This window comes from Chiroxiphia lanceolata, chromosome 6 (assembly GCF_009829145.1).
Source record: "Chiroxiphia lanceolata isolate bChiLan1 chromosome 6, bChiLan1.pri, whole genome shotgun sequence".
In the NCBI taxonomy this organism is placed as follows: Eukaryota; Metazoa; Chordata; class Aves; order Passeriformes; family Pipridae; genus Chiroxiphia; species Chiroxiphia lanceolata.
The window spans coordinates 2,859,057-2,876,270 of record NC_045642.1 but is presented as its reverse complement, the minus strand read 5'-3'; the positions used below and the strand labels follow the sequence as shown (position 1 = coordinate 2,876,270).

Below are 17,214 nucleotides of genomic sequence, written 5' to 3'. Positions count from 1 at the left end.
GTAACCAATTATTAAGTTTTCTATTGCTCTACTGAAGCATTATCAAAATCTGTTATTCTAACAGTAAGGAAAAAGTACTTCTCTGATGGAATTGAAATCTAGAGATGAAGTATTGAAGTACACAAGGATGTTTGCATACTTGATCCTTACATACTGGATTTGTCTAAAGGTAGTTCTTCCTTTTGTTACACTTTTTTCTGAAGAAGTTTTGCATAATTCTCGCTATTGCAATCATGATTAAAAAGCATACATGCAATAGAAGTGCTGTTTCTCTTCCTACTATGTTGTACTCTCTCTGTCTCCTGCAGTGTAGGACTAAGTGGTATAAAATTTATTCATGGTTCTGGGGAAGTGACAACTGGTTTGTGTTCTCTAAGAGAACATATAGACCAGCTACACGTAAATGAGCACTGAGGAAAACACCTTTTCCAGGAGTCAGGTCTAAATCAGAAACAAGTTTACATATTAAAAGGGAAGGGATAGAAACTCCAGGCTACTCTGTTAGAGTAATCAGTGCCTTTTTGGCAACCAGCACATTTTCCCATTCCAAGATCTTTGCCAGAACCTAAAAAGATCTTTCTTCTGGTATTTGCAGAAAGATATAAAACTGATGGCTGCAAAGAGATCCAACACACTAGAATATATACAACAGGGGATTTCCACGTGATTGAATCGAAGTGCTGTCAGGTTACAGCTGGCAGCCATCAAAACTAAACTAAATTACTAATACTAGCTTTAAATAATTCATTCCTGTGTCAAGAGAGTTATCAGAGCCCTAAAATTATTAAATACCCACAGAAAACCAGCACTGCATGAAAAATATGTGCGCTCTTTAAGTAGGACTGCTTCTCCTTTTAACCCCATCCCTTCTTTGTCTTCACTTCCATGCCAAGGAAGTGGCTGGTTTTTTGGTAGCACTCATGGCACTTTAAATGGATTTCAGGGCTTGGCACCTGGTCAGCCTCTCACAAGTGTCATGAATGTACAGTAAACTGTCCTGGAAAGCATTCCAAAGATAAACTTGGAATTCCGCAGAACGAAAGTGATGGTATTACCATGATTTTTTCCTGGATCTGTCCCATGGAAAAGTTAATATCAGATGTGCTCTCAAAGTAGGGCTGAGGAGAACAAGAATATCATCGTTTTCTGTTTTACCAGTTTGGTGAATCTGGGCAATAAATCTTGGCAGCTTCATGTCCATGTAAAATACATTGTCATGTGTCGAAGCAATTAAAAAATCAAATTAACACGTCAAACTAGATGAGACTGATTTCAGCTGAATTTCACTTTGTGCTAAAGTTTTTAAAAGAAAAGTCTGAATTAAAATAAAATCTGAAATGATTCATATGTATACAGTTTAGAACATTAGAAAGATTTGTTAATGTGGCTGAGAAATGAAATACTTCTAATTTGTATGTTCAGGTATGTTCAGTATTGATGCAATAGTGTAAGGCTATATATGAGGTGCTGGTAAGAAGGTTCAAAAATGGGTGTAGTGACTGTGACAGAGTAGTGATGTGTATAAAATAGTCAACTTCAACATGTAATATTCATACATTTTGGAAGTTGAAATGCAGATCCCTAATTTCTCTATGGTACTATTAATTTCAGAGCAAACGCATTTTAGGTTCAAATTAATTGGACATATGATTCAAGATGATGGCAAGTGCTAATTTGATCCCAGAAAGAAAGGAAAAAGGTTGAGCAAGAGAAGTTGCTGTTAGTGAAATATCAGGCAGCCATGTCGTCGTACGTTAACTTGTGTTTATGGTACCCTCATCAGTGCAATTAATTTATCCCTGATCTGCATTTGGATGAGTACTTCTAGAAGCTGGGAGAGTGACCAGATGTGGATTTCCTGCCTTCACATTGCATCAGAAGTAAATTTTGTCCACTTAATGTGCTAGTTTAAGTTCTCCATCCACTTGCACTCTTGTCCAGTTGTTGTACTTGGTATGTAATTTCCAGTATTATTTATATTCTGGTCAAATTTGGCCCAAAGGTTTCCATTCAAGCTGCAGTCACTTGAGCTATAGTGGATTTGAAATATCTAATGTACTACAGATGGCACTTGACTAGATTTGGCTCTATAGCCAAATGTATATGTGTATTTGGATCTATAGTCAAGACTGATGATTGCAGTCTCGGATAAATAATTTCTGATCTGTAATACCTTAACTTCATTTGAAGTTATTTATTCCATTCAGATTGTTTTCACAATTTTTTAACACATTAGTACAGCTTTGGTTCCTTACTGACAACGCTGCTTTCATATATTTGCAGTGACATAATTTCATTCCAACTTCGTAACATCATGGCCCATAGACTCACACTGACATCATTTTGAAAACTTTGAGAGGATGCTTTGTACTGTTTAGAGGAAATTAAGCCCAAGTATAAACATTATTGAAATTATGCCACCCTTGTTCTCCCCTCATTACCCCAGTGTAAATTAGAAGGCATTTTAATGAATCCCATGGAGTTAAATAAATTTATATCAGGCCTGCTCATTTAAAAAAATAACCTCTAGTCTTAATTCAAGCAAGATCTGATAAAACAATCTGTCTCTAGATACTTTCCAAATGTAATTTTCTTGGTTATGCATGTAGTTCTGTTGATGTAAAAACCAGGGGATGGAGGTAGGAGGAAGTTTCCAAATCTCTGCCTCTTACTCTGGGACATCTGTGACTGTTTTCATCATTTTGGTGTTGCCTTGAACTGTTCATATATAAGACTGTGGAAAACAAATCTTGAGAGTTTTGTTCTCTTTGTCTATTAGATCTTATCTAAAACCACAGAGACCAAGGTTTCCAGCATAACTAAGAATCATAAAACAGAAGGCATCTGAAGCACTCTGTAGGCAGCCAAATAACCCAATATCATGGGTTATCTGTGCTTTGCACAGGTTTTCTGAAGTATCTTAGAGAATCCTGACAATTCTTGTGAATAAAATCAGTCAGTATTGCTTGCAGGAATATTATCTGAATATTGCCAGTTCACCGATTTTTAATTATAACCCCTTTATATCTGTTAGAGGTGCTAGTAACAAAAATATTCTTGTCTGAAGTAATTTTCCCATGAAAGCTATAGTTGTCCCACTTCAGTGTTAGCAGGAATACTGCAGGATAGAGTTGGCAGTGCACTCACTTCTTGGGACCTGGACTTTCTTAGATAATGTTTATTTCCTGATTATGTTCTTTGATTTCAATTTACATGAAACTTTAATGATGGCTTCTGTTTATAATATCTATATAATATTTATATGTAAAGGCAAATTGAGATGGAATTTGGCAACAGTGAGAACATAGTGTTGCTAAAAGAGATAATGGTCAAATTTTTTGTGTGTGTGAATAGAATTTAGAGTGAAGCCATAGGACAATTAGAGTGCAGAGACTTGCTGGCACTTAGGACTATGATGAGAAAATAGTGTGATAAAGAGTGAAATAAAATATACAAGCGATGCATTTTTCAAAGACACGTGCTGTACAAGTGAAAAAGCCCATAAAGAATCATAGATGGGTTTGGGTCAGAAAGAACTTTAAAGATGATCTAGTTCCAACCCTCCTGCCATGGGCAGGAAAAATCTGGAATTAATCAAAAATAGCTGTTAGCTTGAGTGTATAACATCCTGATATTCAGTATAATTGAGTAATGTTAAGTATCAGTTTTTAATTACTGTCTGTTCACCAGATATACAACAAATAGTAGAGCAGGTACAGACATATGCACCTTTAATCTTGAGTGTTGGTCAGTTCATGTTTTTTACTTTACCATGCTCTGCCTACAGGGCTTATGAATCTGCAGGGTTATGAATCTAAGAGGGCATTTTTTGAAAGAGGAAGAGGACATCTGGTTAAATGAAGCTGTAGAAGTGGAACTGCATAAATAGGAGAGAAGAAAGAACCCTTTTTCTTTTCTTAACTATCCTGTCCATTATTTGTTCTTTTGTCCATGTACCCTTCTTTATACACATGATATAGCCCAGGATAAGGCAGGAGTGGCATTGGTGTGGACTCCAGAGTTCCATATTGCATGTGAGAAGTCTTGAGGGTGTAGGTCCAACTCAGGAAGGGAAGGAGTTGGAGCCTGGAGTGGTGGAAAGCTAGAAACTCAGGACACAGCCTGAGTGGGAGGAGATGGGATTACAGCTCCTGCTGCACTACACCATGAGGGGAAACAATTGGACTCCAAGCCTTGGCTCCATGGTCTAGAAATTTTTGGAAGAGAGTCAGACTGGAGGATCTGTTTCAGTATATTGGAAATTAATTTATACCTCTATAGATGGTGCAACTGAGGTTTTTGAGCCAATTACCCAAATTACTTTTAGGATGTGAGTTAGCAGCATGTCAACTGCTCCCCAGGAAAGGTTCACATGCAGTCTTTCACCTTAAGGTAAAAGTTAAGCAATAGTCCCTACTGGACTGGTAATAAAATTGTGCTGCGTCTATTTGAGCTATATTCTGGCCTCAAATAGAAGACAGCTAGGAGATTGGGATAAGAACAGTTCCCTCTTTCTCCCTTCTTGCTATTTTGGATTGCCATGGTGCACTTGTAAAGAGAAGGTTTGCACTTCTCTCCATGTCTGTGCTTATTCCTTTGTGCTTCCATTATTTGGCAGGTTTTAATTTTCTCTCACCTGTAATGCAGGTAGCAGACTTCCATAAAGCTTGTGGGTTGTGGAAAGTGAGGGGAAACAAACATCATGTAGAGGAAAGATGGAGAAAAAATAGATGGATTACATTTCTGAAATATAACCCATTCTTAAACACAATAAAGGTACCTCAATGTTATTTAGTAATTCCTGATGCTATTAGAAAAGATTTTTGTAAGCAATACCCTCGATGTAGCCACATTTTAATGAGTCTTTTTATAGGGGATAGTATAAAAAAGTAGTTTCCTTCTAAAAGACCATGTTGTTAAATATATTTAAGGATGACTAGACAGCAGCATGTAACCTTTTGAGTTAGTCAGGATAAAGGCCTGATGAATTTATTTACATCTCTATTCTAGGATCGCTAGGCAACCAAGGACAAATGGCTTTATGTCTGGCTAGTACATTGTATTGCTTTTAAAAGCTTTTTAAAATATTAGTTCTTTGGCACAGGAATAAATTGATTTAAAGCATACTACAGCTCCTCTTAGATAATTTCTGGGGTTTAGTACATGATCTCCGTGGGTCAGTGTGGTCCTATGGCTGGGACACACGTCTCGCTTCAGTTAAACTCCATCATTGCAATGCAGCATGATGGCAGTGTTATTTTGTGTTTGTTTCTTTATTTTTATATATTTATTTATTTTAATAAGCGGCAGGCACACAGAGATAGGGGCTAGTGCACATTGAAATTGTGCACTGTAGGTTCTGCCTCTTCAGGCACGTGTAGACACCTCGATACTTATGAGCACAGACCAATTTCATCTGCAGGCATTCAGTGAGGAGTTATGATAGTGCTCTTAATTTCAACCACTCACTGGTTTACCTCAGTTATTGGAAACTGTACCTTTTATTGTTGATGTTTTATCTACATATATTCACAGTTTCTCCCTTTGAATAGCCAGCAAGCCCGTACACAGAAGAAATGGAAAAAAATAAGTCTTGTTATGCCCAGCCTAGAGACTTGAAGTATAGAATTACAGTATATTTACTTGCTGAAGGACATGCAAAACATATGTCTTGGAGCTTGCAATTAAACCTACATCTCTCTCACAAATTTGAGGAAGTGAAATGGTATTATAGTCATTGCATATTATTTTCTCCTATAGCTTGGATCAGGCACCTCAGCACTCACCAGTCCTGAAAGTAATGCTATGAAGAGGTAAAAAGCCTGAGTAATAAAGACATTATTGAACTTTTCATCAGAAAAAAAAGTAGGCAGTTTCTGCACCTGAAAGTGTAAAGACCATTCTGAAAATGTCCAGAAAAATGCAAATCTTTCTGGTATTCTTTTGTTGGGGCCCTCACTGCAATCTTTCTCCAGTCTATAAAACACCTCAGACTTATTGATTTTCCTTTTGCTTACTTGTTAGTGCCAAACCAAATGAGCCAGCTGCTAATCCTGAATTAGTTCATAGGAGGCAGAAAACTATTGAAAGCCAAGGCAGAAGACCTCTACAGTGTCAAATATTTTTACTTCTTCTCAAAGATAAATCTGCAGACATAAACCACATGGCATTCAGTTCCTTGTTCAGGTGTCTGGAGAATTTCAGTTTTATTATTTTTTCTTTGCACAACAGAGTGCAATTCTTTTTGAGGTCTTCACTTGTCCAGAGCATACTTTTTTTATTCCTTTTTCTCGTGCCTTTAATTGATTGTGGTGTTTGTCTGCCTCCTTGTGATTTTATTTATAACTGCAACGCTGATATGTTTGATGGGTTTGGTTTAGTGGGTGTTTTTCTGGTTGGTGGTGTGTTGGTTGGTTTGGTTTGGGGGTTTTCTGTTTGTTTGGTTGGTTGTTTGTTTGGGTTTTTTTGTATAGACTATGCTAAGCAAATGAATTGAATTGTGACAACTCTAGGCATGCTTTATTTTGTTGGTTTGTTTTGGCCTCAGCACATTAAACTGAAATGCTAACAGTCAACTTGAGGATGTTACCATACCTATCTCAACTGAAATTAATTTTGAATGCTGGGTAAATCAAAATACCTTTAAGCATAATTTTAAAACTTCTGGGTCGTGATTTTTACCACTAAGAGAGATGTCAGCATTTTTATTTCAACAGGGGGCAAAAGATGGTGATTTGGGGAAAATGGCCCACAGTGACAAATATTAGAAAGATCACAACTGCAGGGAAATTATTGCTGGGACTGCTGCATTGGTATCCCTGAGGAGGGGGATGCACAATAAAGGAAACAGTCAAGCATTTTAACTCCAGCTGCTGCCCTAATCTTGCATACACTTGAAAGTAGCTGTTTGAAGCAATTTGGAAGGTTAAAAGGGAAATAATCCAGGCAGAGTTAGGGAAACACACAGGTTGCTGCAGGACATGATAAGTGAAATCAATCCGTGCTGGACTTAAAATGTCTGGGTCACTTATCACGTGCAAATCCTGCCAGAGGCAGAGCAAGAGGGGTTCTGTAGATGAAGGTGTGGAGGTTTTTATTCGGTTGCTGGAGATATTTTCTTCTCTTTTGCTGTTTTGGGGCTGTTACTCGGGAAATTAGGAGAGACAGAACGAGTCTTGAGAAAAGAGCTAGAAAACAGATGGTACTTTAGGGTTCATAAGAACATTTCCATGTACTTCTGCAGTGCCATAACACGAGCGTGTTCACATGCAACCCACGCACATTTGCATGGTGAAAGCCCAGATTCTCTGAATTCAGTGGCAAAATTTAAGTGAATGATCATTCTGTGCACAAATGCACTCTGTAAGTGACTTAATATCCTTAAAGAAATGTTAGTTAGGAGAATCTTGATTCTCTGGGCAAAATTAATTCGTTTTGTACTTAGAGAGGTTTCTGTTTTAAATTTGTGCACAGTTTATAAATAGAACTCCTATTTCTTATTTTGTTCTGCCCCTCTTAAGTTATTCTCTAACACATTTAACTTTAGAAAGTGAGAGAGAACTGCCTCTTTATCTGCTTTTTTTTTTTTTTTTTAAGAGAAAATTTTCAGGGCTCCAAATGCTAATAGATTAACTATTATAATTAAGAAAATGATTTTTAAAGTTTTTTTATTGAAAGGCAAGAGCCTTTTTAAAGCAATCATGCATCAATTTATTTTAGCAGCCTCATGCTTCTGTTTTTGAATCTTTTTTTCTGAAAGATAGTCTTCCCCTACCCCTCCTTATTTGGCTTTAGTACATCTGGTTTTCCATATCTCCATCCAGAGACAGCATTTGCCAGTTTATACTTTCATTTACCCTCATAAACTCTGTCTGATTTCTCTTCATGTATTTAATCTGTTTGCCACACCATTTCTTCTGCTGAGTGTTGCACGAAATACTTCTTATGAGTCAGTGCTGCAGCTTGAAGGAACTATTCTGAATAGTTGATATTGAATTTCTGTTCAGTATCACACATTTCTGTTGATAGGGACTAGATCTTCCTTGTGGCTGACCCAGACAGATGTGTCTGGAGGGGAAGCTACAAGAAAGTGTCACCCTTATTGCCCTCAGAGTCACCAGGTATCACCCAAAGTGCTCGGGAACGCACAGTCCCTTTACCTACAAATACCATTCTGAAAGTGAATCCCATATCTGATTATTTTTCCTTGACATTATTCCTCTTTGTCCAAGACATAAAAGCCTTCACTTGTCAGAAATTTAGTTGTTCTTAATGAATAGCAAGTGTGTTTACTTCAGTCTGCATCTGTGTTGTTTCTCGCCCACAAAGTTCTCGCCTACACAGGATGCTTTTTTCAAACAGTAACCAAGGTTCCAGTGTTAATCAGACACCAAACATGTACTATTCCCAAATGCTATAAAATTGTGTCAGACAGAAACTTAAATGTAAGGTTTGAGGGAAAATTTGATCGAGAACAAGAATCCCAAATGTCCAGATTCTCACGTGATTTTTTTTTTATCAGTACACGTCCAAAGGTGTACCTTGATTTCAATTAGTCAGGCAGCAATATTTGGAATATTTCCCTCTGTTTTCGTGCTATAGCGGATTTATAATAATTAGTTTCGTTAAATGCAATATTTGTGCTATAGTCAATACCTTATTTTGACCTTTCCCAATGCCTCCCTTTGTAGAAATGTTTTATGCAACTTTTTTTTAACTCCAGAGGTCAGTAGGCCAATTCCTGGCTGTTTCTGGGATACAAAGAGTGGCTGAGCTCCTGTGCATCAGTCGTTTATGTGATTATACCAAGCATATTCACTTCATCTCTTGCCATGCACAAGTAGACAGAGGATGTTGCATTTTTGCAATATGAAAGGGGAAAAATTTCCCCTTTCCTCACTTGATTATCTCTTTTTCAGAAGGCGAGACATTATTTCATGGCCTCTGAGTATCTTTAATGGTAGAATGACTGCAGAAATGCTCCCCCTCAAGCTGGGTCTTCTACCCTAATCAACTGCTTGTTCTTCAGTGTCTCTGGCTTAATGAGATCTTTCCATTCACTTCACTGTGCAAGTGGATCATTCTTTGTTCCTATCCCATTCCTACAAAATTCTCAGTTTCCCCAACACTGCATTCCGTGTGTGTCTTTGTGCATATCTCAGGTCCTGATGTCATGTATAATGTGCAATTTTCTTTATCATTGCTCCATCGTTTCAGTCTCTACCATCTCTTCTGCAGAATGTGTGTCAGCTAAAAATCATCGCTATTCTAGATCGCGTCATTTACGGGACAGTGTTGTCAGTCCCACTTTCAGGTTTGTCCTTTGAGTCTTTAAGTTGTCTTCAAATATTTTCAGTAATGACTGTGAGTTGCCCAGAGATTTCCCTCCCTGTCCTTCATTATTCCATGCCTTGCATCAATTTAGGGTGTCAGTGTGCTGCTTGATTCTTGCTTCCTCTTGGATGCCTGCAGAAAACAAACTTCCTTTCCCCTGCCTCTCAGGCACTAATGTCTCTCACATTCCAGTGGGTGTTTCTGGGTCACCTGCTTGTTATCATCTCATTTCCACATCCTATTTTCTGCTCTCCCATTCTGTCACCACCCTGCTGTTGCTGCACTTCTCCTAATCCACAACTGCTGATCTTCTGACAACCCCTGCATGTTGTTAGATTGGATTTACAGGAGTGCTGCTTTCAGCAATTGCTGTTGCCCCTTTTGGGAGGCTGTGTGCTGTCCTAGTGGGGCATTCTGCTGTTACATCAAATGGGAGAATCTTCTAGTGGGAGAATCCCACTGTAAACATGCTATTTGCCTGCTCTCTGCTGTAAGGGGAGGGTCATGGTCCTAGTTATTCCCCTTGGATCGGATAAGCCAACTAACATCCTATTCATTCTTAGACACCCTGTGTCTTCATGATAAAATACATGTTTCCTGCCTTCTTTCTGATCTCTATAAACCAGGATGCAGCTAAGAAGCCATCTCAGCTTCTCCATATCTGTACCTCCACAGGGGGAGAGCTCTAGGAACAATTTATAAACTTTTCCCCCTTGGTATTTGGTTTCTAACCTGATTACATGCTAGTTTGCTGAGCTGTGAGTAAATCTATGTCCATTTTTGTTTTCATTTCATATTGCTTTGATGCTTGGGGAAGATTTGCCATAAGAGAGGAGCAGGATTTAGCTCTATGTAACGGTGAAAGGCAGAGGGTTGAGATACTTGCAAGCACTATCCCCAGATTTCTAAAGGGTTATACCAGTTCCACTTGCCTTCCTGATAGGGGAATTTACAATTATGTATGACTTATATGTTACTTAAGCAGCATTACAGCTTTTTAACATAATATAGATCATACCAACAAGGTATGTTAATATATGAAGTCTTTATTTTTGAGCTACAGCAGTCTGATTTCAGTGGAATCACTAGACACTTATTTTTTGTGCTCGTCTGTCTTCAGCACACATGTTTTCTGTTCCCAGTTGCATTACCAGCCCTGTGCTGGAAATGTAACATCTTGTAATAGTGTTTCATAAGCACTGTAAAAAAAAAAAAAAGATTTTTGACTGATAAGGTAGTTTAACAACTTGGGTAAGTATTGGAAAAATAAATTGAAAAGTTGTGAGGTGGAAATCTCAAATGAGGTCCAAAGATCCCCTAGCAGGAACTTGCTAATGGAATATAGAAGATTTGAAAAGAAACTGAGTCCCCAAGAGACAAAAGGCATTCTCATTTCAAGTCAGCTTTACTTACCCTCTCTTTGCTTAGGTTTTTCACAGAAAGGAATGTTTTTGAGAATGGACACTAATGTCAGTTTAGAAACAGGAGAAAACAACATGCAAGCAAAATGACCAATCAATTAATGAGGATGAGTTGGGTGGAAGCAATTTATTTAATATTCTAAATGAAAGAGAGCTCTCTGCTGTGTGATTTACTGAAGGAAAGCAGCTGATGCTGTAATGCATCTTTTCATAGAAGTAGCTGTGAGATGAAAAGGGGACTGAGAAGGCTGCTTTGGTAGGAGTGGATTTAATTAACAAAGGACACAGTGAATAGGGTTTTAAAGCCCTTATCCTAGGGGCTTTTTTAAAAAAAAAAAAAAAGAAAAAAACCCTTATTTTAGCAGAAGGGTCTGGTTCAGATTTCAGAAAACATAACCCAAAATACATTTTGAAGAACTGGAGTTCCCATTGACTTCAGCATCAGTCACTTACTGAAAATGTTGTGTGACTGGTCTCATTTGGTGCCGTTACAGTTCGTTACGTTGCCTCTGAGACCTTTGGGTGCATATGTTAGTTAATCTGCTAGGAGACCAGAAGTTAACTTATTTACCTCAGGTGGATCATTTTAATATCAATGTTCAAGTATTTTGAAGCTTGCAAGCTGCATTATTAGTGAGACTTCTGGTTTTGTGACAAAGTAATATTGCTTCATGTTCCAAACACCTGACCCTTCACCACCCCGAGAGTGGCATTTGCATGTTGATGTGAAAACAATCTTAAGAAGTCAACTTCTGTTATCATAGATAACCCTGTAAGCAAGGGAGGAGGCGTAAATAACAGACAGCTTGATACCTGTAATGGCTGTGTTTACTACATGGTATTGGAGAACAAAAGTCAGATTATAACTCTGGCTTCCAAAACTCCCTCAGCTGACTGGCAAAGGTCTGCACTGGCTGCATCATTTTGGGAATAAGGCTGCAGGCTGTGTAAGTCACTGAGCTTTTCATTAACATCATCAAAAAGAAGACATGATTTACAACTGGGCAATGGCTCTCAGCACTGAGACCACCAGCCAGTTTACAAAACCCACCAAGAAATGATGTTTCAGGTCAGATTTGAATAAGCAAAGTACAAGTAAGAAAATCTCCATGTACCATCTGCCCAAGTTATGTGCCAGGTTTTAAATTTATTGATTTCCAATTTAATCCTTTTTTTAAAAATAAATACTCCCTTAATCAGAGAGGAGCATTGATCTCATTGATGTTAAACTTTTTTTCTTATTGGAACTACTCTAGTTTTGGCTTTTTTTTTTTTTCGATGCCAGATGGAAACACATACAAAGTCCTACTAATTTTGGAGAAGGAATAGGAGACAAAAGTGTGTCTGTTACTGACACACTTCCAGAGAGAAGTACATCTTCACTTTATTTTTAAATTTCCATTGCTACTTTATTTCAAAATGTATTACTAGGTTTAAGTGTAAGTGTTTAAGATACAATAGGTAGTATCTATTTAATTTAATACTATACTACAATATTATACTATAATAACAAGTTATAGTGCCTAATATTATATTTTATAATGATACTGTAAGCTGCTATCACTTTACAAATCCTGAAGAATTTCTACATCATTTTTGAGACTCAACTATGGAATAGAAAAGTGACAAAAGTCTGGGTAGGAAAGAAAATTTAAATAAAACACAATTATAATTAAAGATTCCTTTCATAGGATAGTGACTGTTAAAAGTATCTGTTGTCCACTAAACCTGACAAGTCTCGTTAAGTTTAAAGTTATTTGAAGATAGATGGTTTGGTTTTTTTTCTGAAGAGTAAGTCTTCTTTGAAGGAACAACAGTATCTGTGATAGATGATATGTTTGTCTTAAAGCTGTCACTATATATAATATACTGCACCTCTACCATTCCTTCTTTTATGTTTTGTACCCCAATTATAATGACAGTTTTTTCCTAGGAGAAACCCTCACTTACTTTAAACTTCAAAAGAGATAGGGTTAAGCTTAAAACCAGTCTTTACTGGGGCTGCCCTCCCAGATATAAGTCCTATCTGCAGAGAGATGTCTGTAGTCCTCTCTGATGAATTTTGTTTGCAGAGTGAAGTGACAGCCAAATTCTAAAAATGAGAAAAGTGGATAATTACACCTACCATTTTCTGTTTCATACTTTTAATGTTTAAATAGCCTTTTGGGTATTTACATGTGCAAATGATTATCTAGATGCCTTTTGTATTTGCATACAGGAAGTCTGCTTGTTTATTTTCCACCATTATATTTATAGATATAATTATAGATAGATAGATAGATAAAAATATGTATAAAATCAGGAATGCTTACCTTCAGCTTGTTTTGGGAACATAGACTTGAACCAATGAAGCTTATAGATAATTTATAAAGTATCATTCCATCCCACTCTTTTTTATGCAACACATTGTAAGAGATTGTTTCAAGAAATTAAGTGGATGCCTGTTAATGTGTTTGATACAGCCCAAGATATAACATTAAAATAAAATTCTTTATAATTCAGAGTGTTCATTCTAAAACCAGACTCTAGTACAGCTAGAAATATTGTGACAATGCTCTTGACGTCTTATTTTCAGGCTGAGATTTTTTTATAATGCTTTTTCCAGCTAAGTGAGGTTCATTTAGTGTGATTTACTACATGTAATTCCTGAAAATGAGAGGGAGATGTTGATCCAGTGAGCTGTCTATTTTCCATGTCATTGTCACGGTGTCTGCAGAGAAGGGAAGTGCAGGCTCCTTTATTGTGGTTGTAGAATGACAACACAGAAACTCAGAGGTGGTCCATAAACAAATCCATATATAATGGCTGAAGTGATAGAAGTTGACTCATTTGGTACTTTTAAAACCAGCAGACAAAATCCAAAACAGTTTTGTATAATCTTATATCAAGAGGGGGGGCTTAGGCAAGATGTGATTTAATGAGGGATGACAAGGAAGAATAAGGAGTGTGTTTTTCCTGGTTTTCAGGTGGGGGAAAACTTATTTACCTCTAGGATAATTTAGGTTGGAAGGGACTAATACTTTGCTGTCTGCCAAAGTACATGTTAATAGACTGTAAGTAGATTACTTCAGTGTGGATGAATAATTAATACCTGGAATTGGCTTACATAATTTGCACTTTTTCAGATTTGCAGAGGTCAGGTTTAATTTGAATCCCTGAGATGTGCACTTAGGCACATAAGCGAGCTCTTAAAAGTCTAAAATAAGCTCTTTGTTTTTATTACACTAAAACCTTTTTCTAAGAAGACAACACACACACATTCAATAACAAAGGAAGAATGTAAGCCAAGAAAAAGCATAGTTGGAGAGAAGCTTTCTAGCTTTGTTCCATATCCTCTTGGGAATTGCTCCCATGATTCCTTGTGTCCATAAGGGTGAGTCCTATGTATGAAACAGTAGCAATGCCCTTTTTAAAGTGTATGCTACAGTGGCTGTAAACTTTTTAAAATTGGGCTGTATCTAAATCCAACCTGACTGATGATCAGATCTGACCATACTGCAGGATTTTGCTATAAATTCTAGGATGAATTCTAGAAATGAAGTCGCATAATCTTTGCTAATAAACTGTTTTTAATGTCTGTAATTGTGGCTTGCAAGCAAATAATCAGAAGACTATTACACACTCAGTTGTTTTCAGGTCACTGAATTCTCAGGGAAGTAGAAAAACTTAATGTAGACTTTACACTGTGTCAGTCCCAAACGCAGCCACAGGCTGCAAGTCCTCTCCTAACATCAGTTCTTCATTTCACAAGTAGGAAGAGAAAGACTACAGTCTCTTGTGTGGAAGACATGTCCTATTTCATGAGTATGTCCACATGAGCTGTGCCCTGTGGAATAAATTGTCATTATTTGACAATAACATATTCTAAATACAGGCCCAGAGACTTGCTGGGGCAGGCTGGCATCCCAGATCTGGGTCCCATTCCTGGTCTGAGGTTTGTATCCTCCTCTCACTTTTTTTGTTGTTTTTTTTTTACTAAGAACTGTTAGTGAATAATACTGAGTGTACCGTGTGTGTGTGACAGCACACAGCTATACCTACTGATGATAATGAGTCTAAGTGGTATATATTCAGTAAAATTCAATCTATTCAGTTCTCTTTCCCAATCTCATTAATGTTTCACTTTTGGAGCATGAAATTTGTTTTTCACGGCCAAGGGTGTGAATCCCTACATTATTTTGCCAAACACCTTTGGATTTTATAGTCAATATTCTCTCAGTATGTAGCCTACACTGTTTCTGAAGTTGGCCTAAAGTCACACCAGCTAACTACATTTGCTTTAGGTTGCTGCATTTGGTTTCCAGAGCCCAGCCCAAGTTCCTTTCGAGTCGGTAGGATTTTTGTGTTGGCTTTTGCAGTACTTGGATCGTATCCAGTGTCTAATTCCTCCTCTTGCTTCTCCTCCCCTCCTGAAATACCCTGTAAGAAAGTTATAATCTGAAGAATAACAATATTGGGCCAGATTTTCAGTTCCTATAAAACTGAATAGATTTTTTTTTCAAGTCAGTAAAACTCTGCTCATTTAGATGAGCTTAATATCTTTACATACAGCCTAATATCACTTTAATAAGCCATCAAACCCTCTAAACTTATTTATGTGACAACCATAACCAGTTAGACTACATTTTACTTTGTCCTATATTTTACAAAGTCCTATGCAGTGACATCTTAGTGTCACCTGACTTTTATCAACTGTTTTCCTTGTTATCTCTGGATACAGCCCTGATGCCCACCAAAACAATCCATCTCCCTCTGTGATGCTGTTACCTGGTCATCTGTTTTCTCATATGTTTGCTTCACCATAGATTCAACTTAAAGACAGATTCTACAGAGAAGAGCTTCAGACACAACTGAAATAATGAGATTTATGGCAATCATAAGCATATGTTGGATTTTATTTTTAGAAAGGATTTTCTTAGTTTCAGTTGGCTGGAGAGTGGTGGGGAAATACATGTATGTCATGAATGTATTTACATTGATACTGACTGATAAAATTTATTATTCCAGAATCCAACTTCTTATTTCTCAGAGATCTCATGCAATTGAAAGGGTGAATTGGGTGGATCATAAAATCTCAGAAGTTTCATCTTCAGCTGAAGTATGTTGGGGAGGAAACTGCTTTTTCAGTTAGAAAGCAGAGCAAGTTATTTTATTTTTTTTTTCTTGGTAAGAAATCCTTTATACTTCTGTGAACCTGGAGCAATTACAAAGCTAGCAGAATTACTTTGGATTCATGCTGATACTACCAACATCAAAACGTGACCATAAGAGTAAAATGGTGCATTTGTGGCACAGCACAGCATGAACAATTGATATATTTAGGATGTAGGAAAACCCAGTCTGTAGAAAGAAAGTACTCAATGAATTCTACAATAGTATAATAACACAAAGGAGAAGGAACAAAGAGGGGAAAGATAAAAGATTTACGTTTGACTTGAGCATCAGGAAATGGCATAGTTTATCTGCACAACAGTCCCTAAGGGAAACTGAACCAAATATACTTTTTGGTAACTTTCCATCTTAATCAAAAGTCCAGGTACTAACTGCTCTTGGAAGGTGAACCCCCCCCCCGTGACAATATATGGCAGCTGAAATGCAGGCACATTCAACCCCTTCCCACGGCATCATCCCATGTTCTAGTTCACCGGTTGGGCTTAAATTGTTTTAATGTGCAAAGTTTTTGGGGACAGTTCTCAAATGGTTTTTTTTCAGGCATTCAAAGAGAAGAGAGTTGCTAAATAAAATTCTGCAAACTATTTTCTCAAAGCTCTGTCACCATTTGAACTGCAGTTTTCAAACTGGACGTAAAACCCATCTGCTTCTTTCATGATCTGTTGTGCAGGCTAAAGGCGCGATTCAAATCTCATACCCTTGGTCAGGGTTCAAAACAAAGTCTTGAAACTAGAATACAGAGCTTGAGAGGAAAAAGTGTGATGGGTGAAGATGTGAGTGTGATTCTGCTTTCACACTGGTGTAAATCTGGAGTAAAAGCTCACCTGTGTAGAGCTGTTGTAAAGGCTGACGCTCACACAACCCCGAGCAGCAGCAGGGACTCAGTAGCTGGGAGTTATTAACTCACCTAAGACTGCTTGAGCATCTCCTTGGGATGGACCAGAAGTAACTTAATTTTTCAGTACCCATAAAACTGAATCGACTTCCTACTGTGTTTTCAGGTAAAAACCAAAATGCAGAAGGAAGAATTTCCTTGCATAAAAATGCTTTAAGTTAAAACTGTCAAATGAGATTTCATCTGCAGCTGCTTATTCAAATGAAGAGTTCCGTTCCTTATAAACTTACCCCAATTTTCAAACTTTACTGTACAGCTGGCCATGCTTTCTTCACTCTAGGTGAACCTGTCTCCTTATGTCACAGAATGCAAAGAACGTATTTTTAGGTTGAGGTCCAGTGTTTGTTGGTTGGAGTTTCTTTTAAGAATGAAATTTTTGCCTTTTATTATGTG

At 37.4% G+C, this 17,214-nt stretch overlaps 1 protein-coding gene across 4 annotated transcripts in view; it reads left to right on the top strand.

Moving 5' to 3' along the window:
• The window catches only part of GAS2 (growth arrest specific 2), an 84,111-nt gene that overhangs the window by 64,763 nt on the left and 2,134 nt on the right, over window positions 1–17,214 (top strand). The gene's annotated exons all lie outside the window — the stretch shown is intronic.